Consider the following 14,612-nt stretch of genomic DNA (forward strand, 5'->3'; position numbering starts at 1 on the left):
ATCCAGGGAAGCCTTCCTAGTGATGAAGGAGCTTCTTAAACCGCCTGAGCCTACTCCTGTCTACGAGAGACCACAGGAAAAGTGTCTGGAATTAGCCACCTACTTCAAAAACAAAATTGATACTATTATTAGTTCTCTCCCCTCAGTGGTGGGAACATCGCCCCCTTCTGAGGACTTCAGCATGTCGGAAAATCGACTGACGTCATTTGGTCCTGTTGCCACAGGCGAAGTACTGAAGGTCCTCGGGAGCCTGAAAAGTGGCTCACCTTGGGACCCAGTCCCGATGCGGTACCTAAAGCAGGCCGCCCTGGCGATAGGAGAGCCCTTGACCGATTTGATCAATCTCTCGTTCACTCAGGGGACAGTGCCGCCTGACTGGAAAAGTGCAGTCGTTAAAGCGCTTCTGAAGAAGCCGGGCTTGGACCCGCAGAACCTTGCCAATTTCAGGCCCATCTCCTTATTACCAGGAGTCAGTAAGATTGCCGAGAGGTTGGTTGATCAAACTTTCTTGAGGAGAATGGCCGGTTGAGGGACTTCCAGACGGGATTTCGACCGGGCCATGGAACGGACACGGCTCTGCTAGCAGTGGTAGAGGAGGCCAGAAGCACTTTGGACGCAGGGGGATCAGTGGCAGTGATTCTCCTGGACCTCAGTGCGGCCTTCGATACCGTCAACCATGGGGTGCTGATACAACGTCTAGCTGAGTCGGGTGTCTCAGGAGTGGCCCTGGAATGGTTGGCCTCCTTTTTGGAGGGGCGTACCTTCGAGGTCTGGGAAGGAAACGCAAAATCTCCTCCCCTCCCACTTCAATGCGGGGTGCCACAGGGCTCATCCCTGAGCCCCACGCTATTTAATGTGTATATGGCACCACTGGAGGGTGTGGTGTCTCCGTTTGGCTTTAAAACCATAAGCTATGCGGACGACACCCAGCTAGTGGTGAGTCTTACACAGCTGGAGAAACAGCCCGAGATGCTCCATGCATGCTTGAGAGAGGTGTTCGATTGGATGTCCAGGTCATCGCTCAAATTGAACGGATCAAAAACTGAGCTGATGATCTTGGGCCAGTCAAGTTTTGCCCTCTCGCCAAGCAGCTGGCCCAACTGCATGGGCACCCCGCCCGACCCAAAAAAGGAGATTAAGAGCCTGGGGGTCTGGCTGGAGCCGGATTTGTCCTTTAGGACACACGCCAAGAAGACTGCGGGCGTGTGCTATGGAATGCTCCGGTCGGCCCGTAAGGTTCTTCCCCTGCTACCAGAACTCTCCCGGAAGCTGCTAGTCCAAGGCTTAATCATCTCACGCCTGGACTACAGTACCGCGCTCTTTCTTGGAGCGCCAGAGTCTACGTTCAAGATCCTGCAACAAGTGCAGAACGCAGCAGCAAGGCTGCTGCGGAACGTTCCGGCCAGGCAGTCAGCCAGGCCTGCTCTAAAAGCACTCCATTGGCTTCCTGTCAAAGAGAGAGTTACCTTTAAGGCCCTGTGCATCGCCCACAAGAGCATACAGGGGAAAGGACCAGCTATTCTGAAGGACATGATTCGCCCCTACAAGCCCACTAGAGCCTTACGCTCTGACAACAAACATTTCCTTCAGACAAGGAGAATTAAGAGAGCCCGTTCAGGGGGCAGGAGTTTCTCTATCCATACAGCGCGCGCCTGGAACTCCCTCCCATTCTCGTTGCGCTCCGAACCAAACCTCCTCAGATTCCGGAAACATCTGAAAACGCATCTTTTTCCAGAATAACTGTAGCTCCTCTGCTCTCTATGAATAGCCTGCTCTGGGTTTCTATTAGCGCTGGGATGCCCAAGGGTAACCGTGCGCGGTACAAAATTCAATAATAATAATAATAATAATAATAAGAGGGTTGCCGTCAGGGCTGGCTCCGTGACTGGCGTGTGGCTTGGTGCTTTGCCTCCAGAGACTCCCAGGCTCTTCTTTGGACGCCCCCTTGATCTCTTGGGGGGGCTGCTGCTTGGCCAGTGGCATCTGAGGACTCACCCCTCTCTGTGGCCGCAGGGGAGGATGGTGCACTGTCATCCTGTGGCACAACAGAGGGGGGCGGAGGTGTTGTTTGGGACGCTGGCCTGTCACTCAGTAACACCCCTTGCTGGCCCCTGAGGTCCACCATCTGTCCAAGGCGGTTGTCGATGGGCCTCATCAGCAGGAGGAGCTCCCGTAATAGTTCATCAGACCGGCCACTTTGTCCCTGGACCTGTTGGTATGCCTCCACAACTCTGGTGAAGTGATCCAGGGCTGGTGTCCACTCCTCCTGAGGTCTGGTGGTGACCCTGGCCCTCCCACCTGTCTTGCTGCCACGGACCTGTTGCCTCGCCACTCTGGGTGCACGCACACTCTCCCTGCCCTCCACAGTTGTTGGTGTGGCCTGGTCATCCCCTGGGACCGGGAGGGTGCTGCAGGTGGTATTGGTGGTACTGGTGGTGGTGGTGGTGGCGGTGGTGGCAGCGGTGGAGGCAGAGGCCGTGACTGCAGGGGTCTGCTGTGCTGTTGTTGTTGCAGCAGACGTGGTGGTGGGGAGGATGGTGCCTTGGGACCTCTGGGTCTGTGGCACACCAGATGGGTCGGCCTGGAGCTCATCGTCCAAACTGTCCTGGGGGTCAACATCCGAGAGTCCATGTACCGGGGGTGGAGCCTGGCTCTGCTGTTCGTTGTTGTGGTCCTCAGCAGTGAGTTCTTCATCACCTGTGAATTAGATGTGTAATGGTCAGTGTTGGGCACTGTGCAAGTATTGTGTCATCTGCATGTCATCAACTGTCTGTATACTACACAATTGTGAAGTCACCACTAGTATTCTTCATTGCAACACTGTAATGTCAAGGTGCAGAGGAACATCATTTACTCATACATGTCAGGTATCAATGCATTGCATGCAATTGTTGTTGTGTGTAGGGATGCAGGTCTCTCACACACACACATCAAGAAGAGTGAAGATTACTACGTACCTGTTAGGTGAGGGTGAACAGTGCAATGACTGACACATGCTCCTGGGTGGGAGGGAGTGCTCCATGCGGCTGGGGTGTGGGATAGGGGGCATGGTGGGAGTTGTGGGACTAACTTCCCACCCCCAAACAGGCTTCCCAAGCAAGTTGGACACACATCACAAGCAAGTTGGCTACCTACCTGTTAGGTGAGGGAAAACAGTGCAATGGCTGACACATGCTCCAGGGTGGGTGAGGCGTCCATGCTGCTGGAGTGTGAATTAGGGGCATGCTGGGAGTGGTAGTGCAGGCCTCCCTCCCCCAAACAGGCCTCACAGTGAAGATGCCTGGCTACCTGTTAAGTGAGGGTGAACAGTGCAATGGTGTTTGGGTTGTGAAAGGAAGTACTTATCAGTGTGATGTTTGCCATTTGCTTGTACTTACCAGCCTCTGTTCCCCCGGCTACTCCTGTGAGACTCTCAGGATGCAGTATGGCAAGCACCTTCTCCTCCCATGGTGTGAATGTTTTCGGTGGGATGGGAGGGTCACTGCCAGTCACGTTCGCCAGCTCCCAGTTCTTGACAACCCACTTGAGATCTTGCCACCACTTCATGATCTCCTTCTTGGATCTTGGGGTGGTGCCTACTGCATTGACCCTTTTTTACTATCCTTTCCCACATTTGTGTCCTTGTGGCTAATGGTGTCTGTTGGACCAGGCTACCAAACAGTTGTGGCTCTACTCTGACAATCTCATTGACCATGACTGTCAACTCATCCTCTGTGAATTTGGGCATCTTCTGTGAGGACATGGTGTGAGGTGGTTGAAGTGTTTGTGGGTGCAGGAGTGTGGGTGGCAGGTGTGGTGTTGGTGTGTGAGGTGTGTTGTGTGCTGGGGGATTGTTGGTGCTGGTCTGATGGTGGTAGTGATGGTGGTGGTAGTTGTGTGTGTGTGCTGTGCTGTACTCTTTTGCCTCTCCTGTCAGATGTGGTGTATGGCCTTCTATTCTGGAGTGTTGCAAAGCATTGTGGTCAGTGAAGGGGCTGGTTTTATACTCAGCTATGTGGGTGTGTCCAAGTGGAACTTGGCTTTCAGGTGTTTCCTGTGCTTTTATTTTTGGTTTTGCATTTATTTATTTCATTTGTATGTTTTTTATGTATTTGGGGTCCATGGCTACTTTGATTTGTGCAATGTTTGGTATCACTGAGGTGCTTTTGCATCGTCAGCCATTTTTTTCATGTACCTTCCGCTGCGATGGCTATGCTGCAGCTCTTCCGCTATCTCTCCCATTCACTCCTGTGTGTGACCGCGGCTGTCGGAAACAGCGGGAATATCCTAATTTCACGTGCGGTGTCTCCGCTTTGCTTGCGGTGGGTTGTTGCTTTTCCGCTGCTTTTTGAACCACCGTGGTCGGTTTTTGGACGTCACCGGTTTTGGTAGGCCCGCTACCGCCGCGGTCGGTCTTTTGAGGCGGTTGACTCTAATTTGGCTGCCGGTTTATCCGCAGTCCTGGAGGGCGGTTGTTTCCCGCCTCCATGGCGATCGGGGTGATTTTCCGCCCGCTATCCTAATGGGGCCTTTCTGTGGCTTAGATTTGTGTTGGCCAACTTTGGATTTGTATGGGATAGATATGTAAATTGCAATTTATGTAGGCAGGTAATGAGGAGATTTTTCTCTGTTTTGAATTAGTTTGAACGGCGCAATGTACGAAGAGTACCTTAAGCGCTACTTTGATTTTATAATATTTGTATGTTCTGCAATATTTTTGGCATGCCTGTTTCAAGCACACATCGAAGGATTTGTTGCTTTTTGGAGATACCATAGTAAGATGTGAATTAAATTAGCCGGCTCCCTTGGGGGAATAACTAGATAGGTTTAGGTATAAAAACATATTTCTTCCTTGGTGATTCTGTATCCCCATGGAATTCAAATATGGATAGAATACAAACAAGGATCCTTTGTTCTGCGCAATTTTATGAATGGAGATATGCAGAGCGATTTTTTGGTGTTCTGCCAGCCAAAGCTAGTGAATTGAGTGCATTTTGGCTTCTTGGCAATAAAACAGTTTGTTGGGCTGTTTTTTTTATTTGCAGTCTTTTGGAATATTATTGAGAAGCGCTTCTTGTAAATATGACTTACAACTAGTATTTACAAATGGTTTGATTTAAGTACAGTCTGTAGGCTGTCCTTTTTTTCTGTCTTAAGTGTTGATCTGTGAGTTAAATGTGTGTTTAAATGTCTATGTGGTTCGTGGTTTTACATTGCAACTTCTGTAAGTAAATAGCAATTGCGCTATTTATGAAATAATGGCTATTAAGCGCGCTGTATTATGTGTCCTGAGTGTTTGACCCCTTCTGTATATGTCTAAAATGAGCTCAATGTGTGTGTTTGTATTTTTCTTGTTGTCATCAGTCTGTTATGCAAAATGTCATTTAATTAATATTAAATAAAAATTAAATAAAAATCCAGAAATTAACCATATGATATGCTAATTAATGATATGTTACTATTTAATGTATAGAGTAAGCAACTATGCACATGTACAAACTGCTAATGCTTAAAAGATAAAATTAGAATTCACATTCAATAGGAATAAAAAAGGCCTAAAAAACGACATTGTGTGTTTTGTAATAAATAAACAATTATGAAGCATTTTCCTTAGATACATTGTGTTAGATATTAACAGGCAAATAAATCATCTGAGTAAATTTTTGCTGAACTAAAACACATATTATAGAACATGCATTGAAAGGCCTCAGTTTTAAATAGACAGTCACCGTGCTTCCATTTCAACACTAAAAAAAGCTTAGCAGCAGCTGTTGTTTTGATTGTAGGCCACAGAGAGACAGGAATGTTCACTCAGCCAGGATTTTGTCAGTTAAAACACAGGGTGAAACCCTACATTTCAGACTGCTGTTTATAAAAGTTACAAAAATCAGGTTAATTATTTTGGATAACAGGAAAACATTTAACAGGATTTCCTTTCTTAAAGTATTTTACATAAGCACATTCTTGGTTCTGATGCTAACTAATAACTGTCCTTTTAAAAAAGTGGTGCAAACATTTGTCAAGTTTCAAGTTAGGCTTCTGTGCTTAGGCTTGTGAATGAATGTGTCTAAATATGATAGGCAAGAGATGCAGCTTGCTTTTCCTATGTGGAATTAGCAAAATGATTGGTTTTATAAAAAAAAATATATATATATTAATTATGAAAAACTATTAAAATAATAAGTGCTTTTAAATTCGTTTTTTTATATTTATAAAGCTTAATACTTATACTGTGACCTCCTAGTATCCAAATTAAATTTAAGTTGTGTTGTACAGCATAATGAGGATATTTGCATATGGAATTTCACTCTGCGCAGGCGTAAAAAAACTCCTTTTTATAAAGGTATATATGGTTATTTTCAATTTCTAACTCCTGGGCAATGTAATGAACATTCTGATAATGAAAATTATGCAAAAAAGTATAGTATATTCAATTTTAAGTGCCCCAAATATCAAAGTCGAAATTGGGTAAAATGCACTATTTATCCAGCATTTTATTTCATTTAGAGTAGCTTTTAAAGTGCCCTAGGCTTCAGTAAATGCATATATTTAGGATTAAAACAAATAGCTGACCTTTATATTCTCGCAAAAGTATATTGCACACTGCTTATAATTGAAAATATGTATAAAAAACCACAGCAGAAGTTATTAAACGGACAAACAGGGGACTGGGTCAGCTTTCTGTTTTCAAGGTGACTTTGAATAGGGAAAGCTGCATGGAAAATTTGCACACAGAATAGGACAGCTGGGAAGAGTTAAATGTCAGTTCTATATTTAGAAGCCTGGCAGGGCTTCCAGAGAAGGTCTGCGTTGACATTTTGTTGTTGGAAAAGCAAGTTTTTATGCACTCATATGAATATACCACAATACAATTGCATATGTAAACTTTGCCATATTTATACAGCACTAATGCTTACTAGGGCTGAGCCAATGGGATTTAGTTTGAATTAATTTGACCTCATGTTACATTTGTACATTTGATAAAAGGATTGGGGTTTGGGTATTCATATTTTGTTACCTCCTCAAAAGTGCTATATACCTCCTATAACTTTGCTTGTGGCCAGTTGCTATACATAGGGGTTGATAGTGTTGACAGAAGTGAAACCTGTTTCAGGTTTCCTACTGTCAAAATGGGGGAAGGAGGCTATCGCCTCTACAAATTAAGGCTAGGTAATATGTATGTTGCTCTCTCCTTTTCTCCATTTTTGTTTAGAAGACCGTCAACAAGCAGATGGCCGCCTTCCTCGAGACAAATGGATCCCTCGACCCCTCACAGTCCGGCTTCCGAGCCAATCACAGCACCGAGACCGCCCTCATCGCCGCCACCGATGACATCCGAGCCCTGATGGACAACGGAGAAACAGCGGCCCTCATCCTCCTAGACCTCTCCGCGGCATTCGACACTGTCTGCCACCGCACCCTAGTTCAGCGCCTCAGCAACGTCGGAATCCTGGACAAGGCGCTGGAATGGATCATCTCCTTCCTCGACGGAAGAACACAGAGAGTCCGCCTACCACCGTACAAGTCAGAGGCCACCGAAGTCATCTGCGGCGTCCCTCAAGGATCCTCACTGAGCCCCACCCTCTTCAACGTCTACATGAGCCCCCTCGTGGCCATCGCACGCCAACACAACCTCAACATAATCTCCTACGCCGACGACACCCAGCTGATCCTCTCCCTGACCAACGACCCCGCCGCCGCCAGAGCTAACCTGCACGAAGGGATGAAAGAGGTAGCCGAGTGGATGACGACCAGCCGCCTGAAACTGAACTCGGACAAGACGGAGGTCCTCATCCTGGGCTCTTCACCCTCTGCCTGGGACGACTCCTGGTGGCCTCCCGCCCTGGGCACCGCACCCAAACCGACAGACCATGCACGCAACCTGGGCTTCATCCTGGACTCCTCCCTCTCCATGACCAGGCAAGTCAACAACGTCTCCTCGGCGTGCTTCAACATCCTACGCATGCTACGGAAGATCTTCTGGTGGATCCCCACCGAGACCAGGAAGACCGTCACCCAGGCCCTCGTCACTAGCCGACTGGACTACGGCAACGCCCTCTACGCCGGTACCACCGCCAAGCTCCAGAAGAGACTCCAGCGGATCCAGAACGCCTCAGCCAGACTCATCCTCGACATCCCACGAACCAGCCACATCTCCGGACATCTGAGAGACCTTCACTGGCTCCCCGTCAACAAAAGAATCACCTTCCGCCTCCTCACCCACGCACACAAAGCCCTACACGACCAAGGCCCGAGCTACCTCAACAGCCGAATCAACTTCTACGCTCCCAAACGCCACCTCCGATCAGCCATCCACGCCCTCGCCGCCGTCCCCCGCATCCGAAGAGCGACTACAGGAGGAAGGTCCTTCTCCTACCTGGCCGCCAAGACCTGGAACTCCCTCCCGACCGACCTGCGCCTGACCCAAGACCACCTCTCCTTCAGGAAGAAGCTGAAGACCTGGCTGTTCGAGCAGTAGCGGCACCCCCCCACCCCCAGCGCCTTGAGACCCTACGGGTATGTAGTGCGCTCTATAAATGTCATTGATTGATTGATTGATTGAGCCTTGAAGAACTGGGATAACCCACTTACTGGGCCTCGGCGGCAGGGGAACCGCCCAAATCATCCATACCTTCCATACTTAGTAAAAGGAGACACAGGAGCATTTGTCTGCAGGAGGAACCCAGATTAATTTCAATAGCCCGGGCTATGGAACAGAGTCCCAAGCTAGTCAGAGACAAGACAGAGGAGGCTGCTACTTCACTCTGTAGCTTACAAGCCTTTTATACATTTTTCATCCCAGTCTTTTGGCTGTCAGACCATTGTCTAAACAGGGCAGTGTTTACAGTTGATAACCAGATCCAGACAATGTTTGTAGTTAGTGACCTGGTCAGGGCTTGGTACACAAATCATTGTTCACTCAGCTTTGATCAAGACTCAGTCTTTCAGATCATTGTTCAATTGCCTTGATCAAAGCCTGGTCCTTCAAGTCATTGTTTAATCACCCTGATCAGGGCCCAACAGTCAGATCATTGTCCAGATAACCTGATCACGGTGTCAAGGATGTTTACCATGCTGGGAGCAGGAGATGGAAAACAAGCTTGTTTACACAGGGCGTGGGTGTCTCATGGCTTCCTGTTGAACTGCAAAGAACAGGGGGTTGGGTGTGTGACAGTTCCTGGGCAGAAATGCAAGCTGCAAGATGGTTTTTGTCGTGTCAGTTTAGATTTTCCTCAGGCATCAGCAGAAATGACCAGTTGGGTCATGTGGAAGTGTTTGACACGAGATGGCAATGAAAAAACAATGAAGTCCCGGTACAAATGATGCCGATCAGAAAAACACTTTTGCTCAGACCCTCCTCTTGCCATTGAGTGGCAAATACTTTTAAGAAATGTCAATGTTCATACGACCATCTGTTTCTTGTTGGAGCATCATCATCATCATATTGGTGTTGTGAATGTTAGAGGGTGGAGGCTTGATGGTGTTACATACAATGTACAGAACACTGGCAGGCACTGAAAGCACAAACAGCAGGAGACCGGGACAGCTACTCCCAAGGCAAGGAAGATGAGGAGCCTCCAACCCCACTGGGAAAGGAGACCCCAGATCCAGTCTGTGAGGGACCAGTTACCTTCATCCAGATAAATTTCAGTAGAAAGGTGATGCAGACGTTGGATGGCATCGTACACTGTAGGTGCGTTGTCTGGGATGTACACGCAGCAGCTGGAGCCCATCAATTTGCACACACCACCACGATCAGCAAGGATGATGTCGAGGACCATGCGGTTTTGGATCGTTATAAGGCAGTCCGCCTGTAGCTCTGCAGTGATGTTGGAGAGGGCACCAGTTGTTACTGTGATGGTGGCCTCAAGGACCCTGGTCAGTCCTCATACAGCTCAACTGTTTGCCATGGGGCCCCAGAATGGAAGGAAACCTTTAAAGAAGTCCCCGGCTTCCTATCCCGCTGTATCCTCGGCTGATATGATGCCCCTATGTGAGTGGCGCAGGGCGCCCTTCATTGACAGGTGGTAACCTCCATGGGTGGAATATGTTGGTGGGAGGAGACTAGTTACGGGGGAGCCAAGTGAAGGCGGCAGTGTCACAGATAAAATAGGTGTTGGGGGATGCCACCAGCTTTGGCGGAGATGTAGAGTTTAAGGCTTTATTGATATCACACATACTGGTGCCAACTTTCTTAGTTCAAGGCCATGGATGCAGACACGGCCTTGCACATTTATGACATTCACAGTGTCTCGTTCATCAGGCAGTATCCTTCTTGTGCGGAATCTGGAAAATGTTCGTCGAGTGGTTGAGTTGAATACTACCATTTCACTGAGTTCATCTGGTGGTAGTAGCAATATGGACGAGCTGGTCGGGCAAAAAGGAGCATTGGCATTGCCAGATCTGTTCCGCCAGAAGTCTTCCCGAAATGTCCCATGGATAGAATTGGCAGTACAATTGACAGTTTAGGCCTCCCGCATCAGCATCCACCATGCAAGACAAGACCCAGTGATGGAGAAGAGGTAAGGAAAGAATGGAACAGGGTGTATCATCGAATGCAGCATCAGTCCACAAACCCAGCAGTTGGAAGTGGTCATGATCAGCTGATGATGATGCAACATTTGGATGAAGGTGTTGTTGAAGAATTCTGCACAGCGGGGTAATTCGTGGGCTGGTAGCGTGTAATATTGGTGCGCTGCAGTAGTCGGTGTAGGAGTTGGTGTGGTAACAGGATGGTAGATTAGTAACAGCCAACCAAGGATAGACAGGATGAGGAAGACAAACAGCGTCACCACGGTGGCCATGAAGCATTCACTATGTCGGAGACTGACATCTTGTTTCTGGATTCGGGTGTTTTGGACGGCTGCCATTGTGCTAAGCCAGGGACCTCTAGCGGTTGTCTGTGATTGGTGGTTGCTTCACTTGGCGCAGGTGCCAAGGAGCCCTATGGCGTACCCTAGTCTGACACACCAGCACTACTCTCATCCGGGAAGATCACAGCCCTACAGCCTATCGGCACTTGGCGAAGTCAAGGCCAAGCCTTCCCTCGGGGGCGCAACTTATATTGGTCGGAAGTAGGAACAGTATGGTCGGGAAACAATTGTTCTTGGTGTTGAGCAGAGTTTGGGGAAGGTTCCACGCTTCCTTTCAGTATGTTGTCACTCTCTGCTTCCGTAGATGTGGAATGCAGTGTGGTATTGACTACGGGAACATAATTTACAATGGTGCTCCCGCCTACGCGCTTCAGCGTCTCCAGCTGGTGCAGAACCAGGCTGCCCGCCTGGTACATGGTCTACCCAAATATCACCACTCTTCACCCCTCCTTATTGCCCTTCACTGGCTCCCCATTAAACAACGCGCTCTTTTCAAACTTGGCTGTCTCACTTTTCAAGCTCGAGCGGGCACTGGCCCTGTTTTCATCAACTCCTCCATTGTCAACTACTGCCCCCCTAGAGCATTACGCTCCTCTTCTAAATATTTATTAGTCACCCCCCGTTTTAAGAAAAAAAGATCGGGAGGTCAGAAATTCTCGGTTCTGGCACCTACCTTCTGGAATTCTCTCCCTCCCCAGGTCAGACTTTCCCCTTCCTATCTTGAGTTCTGCAAAGCTCTCAAGACATTTCTGTTCCAACAAGCTTTCAGCTCATAGCCCCCAGTGTCCGCCTTAGCTCAAGAATCCTCTAGCGCCAAGAAACTGCACAGTGTACGCGCGCTTTATACATTTTTTTAAAATAAATAAATAAATATCGCTGAATGGGACAAACGTCGGAACTGTTTCTGTTTCTGAGTCTCCTTGTCCTTCCCTCACCCATGGATCATAGGGGAGGGGCAAAGGCACACGCTGGAATTGAGACAAATTAACCCAATTCTCCAGACCTTCTACTTTCACAGCGGTGCGGGTGGCCAGTAACACCTGATGGGGCTGTGTCCAGCAGGGCTCGAGGCTCGTAGTCCGTTGAAAGTTCTGGATCAGGACATATTCTACAGGTTGGATAACGTGTCCTGGGCCCTCGCTTTTGTCAGGTATGGCCTCGTGCACCTGGTGATAAAGAGTACGAAAGGTATTAGTTAGACTGTACAGATAATCAGTTAATACAGGGTATTCAACATCAGACAGTTTCTCAGGCCGTGGGACACCCCAGACATTGGCAGGCCTCCCGAACATTATCTCGTGGGACAATAGTCCTATTCTGGTGTGGGCCGTTGTTCTTGTAGACAGTAGGGCTAGGGGCAGAGCATCAACCCAAGTGACACCTGTCTCAGCTACTATTTTGAGATGAACAGTTGTGCACCGAGCACTCCTATTTTATTCAGTAGTTTTAACTAAATCTGAATCTAATATTATGATCTGTGTGCTGCGACTGATTGAGTATACCCAAATACTCTACAAAGTAACATGAAAATGTGGCTGGTTAACTGACAGTTAACACAGGCTCAGTTGCGCACAACTCTAGTGAATTCTATTGATCAAACTTTGTTTTGAACGTTTAAGCACATATTTTTATTCATATGTTTTTTGCTAATCAATCAAACTTTTTCAACACGACATTCTGTACTTATACATTTACACGTGAATTTCCATTTGCAAAACAAAATCAAACGTTTATATACATTGAAAAAACATTCAATTTTCTTGTGTGCATCGTAGTTCGCCCAATGCATTTCGGGACAAAAGTAGGGTCCCTTCGTCAGGGGCAATGCTGCAAAATAACATGTACAGGCACATCAGTCTCTTTGTATATATTACACATGGTTCATTGCATTTCTTTGAATTTCCTCCACCAAAGAAAAACACACCAAATGAAAACACACCCATAGTGCATAAACCAACAAATACACCTTAACCCAAAGAGCGTATGAAAACTACTCACATTTACACACAAGTAAATGTGTTTCTTATGAACTTCGCTTCTTCTAGGTCCAAAAACAACTATAAAAAGCAATGTAGAAACAAATCAGGCTGCCACCTAAAGCAATGTGAATGAAGACTCTGACCACAGTAGACTCTAACGTTATATAAATGCATACCTGCATATACTTCAGGTACATGCGTTCCGTAGACCCTTTCTCACTTCAAAGCGTGATCGTTTTTCGATACCTGTCTGCAACAAAAAATAGACCACTAAATATGCCGTTCGTTTCCGCAATTATCCTTAACTAAAACTAAATGCGTCACACTCCAAAGGTTCTTACCGTTTTTATCAGAGAGCGCAGCTCACCAAACAATCCGCAAGGTAATCTTCCGACATTCGGAGTCTCCCGCGTTTGTGCTACCGGCACCATTTCCTGATTGAACTACTCAAACATCCATCCCTATTGGTTGCACCGATCATCCAGTCCACCAATCAGATGCAAGATACCAATCCTTTTTGTGTACGTCACAAGTAACTACGGAGACCGAACTCTAATACCATCGTACTTGCCATCCTAAAATTACAACCAACTCCGAGCAAGAACGACTGGACATGTTGATGAAATACCGATGACTAGTTGCAATAATGATGTTCAACTATTTGTTTCAATGCCCGACAAGTTCTGTATTCAACCGAAATGAGAAACACGTCCCATATCTTCATGCACCACTAACGCGAATACATGTTGAAGTTTAAACCTCGTGTACCATCAAATTCAAAAAACTTTATTGAACCCAAAAATGAAACGCAACAATCACTGTCTGTGATGAATGTCAATAAGATCTCCCCACCTATTATAAAGTTCCACACAAAAGTGACAAAAAATAAACAGAAAGTGAGAGAAAAGAAAGAGATGTACAAAGGAAACCATGAACCAGCATTATACATATGTTTTGATGACAAGACCAATAAGAGATTTTTTTAAAAAAACAGACACAATCAGTTATAAACAATGATATACAATCCCTACAGCAGATTCAATATATGACATTAGAAACACAATTTTGATAGTGATCACAAAAAACTGCTCAACTCAATCCGGTCATTAAGTCCCCCAGGGGTCAGTGTACCCAACATTTTTATCCAAAATGATTCTCTCTGTAGTAATTTCTTATTCCTGTCACAACCCTCTTTTAGTGATACTGTTTCAAGAATAGTAAATCTCAGTTGGGCTATAGTGTGTTTTTTTTCTAGCCAATGTGTTGCTAAGGATGATGTCATAGATTTGTTTCGTATTCTGCTTTTACGTTCTGAAATACGAATTTTCAGTTTGCGCTCAGTTTTTCCAACATATAAAAGTCCGCAAGGACATTTAATGGTGTATATAACCTGGTTATTGTTACAGTCTCCTTCAAATTTCAACTTGATGGTTCTTCCAGATTGAGGATGGGTGATCACATTTCCAACAATAACATTATTGCAATGCACACAGTTTGTGTATTACAAAGGGATGAGGAGATGCACAAACTGTGTGCATTGCAATAATGTTATTGTTGGAAATGTGATCACCCATCCTCAATCTGGAAGAACCATCAAGTTGAAATTTGAAGGAGACTGTAACAATAACCAGGTTATATACACCATTAAATGTCCTTGCGGACTTTTATATGTTGGAAAAACTGAGCGCAAACTGAAAATTCGTATTTCAGAACATAAAAGCAGAATACGAAACAAATCTATGACATCATCCTTAGCAACACATTGGCTAGAAAAAAAACA

Source organism: Lissotriton vulgaris, chromosome 6, assembly GCF_964263255.1.
Source record: "Lissotriton vulgaris chromosome 6, aLisVul1.2, whole genome shotgun sequence".
Lineage (NCBI taxonomy): Eukaryota > Metazoa > Chordata > Amphibia > Caudata > Salamandridae > Lissotriton > Lissotriton vulgaris.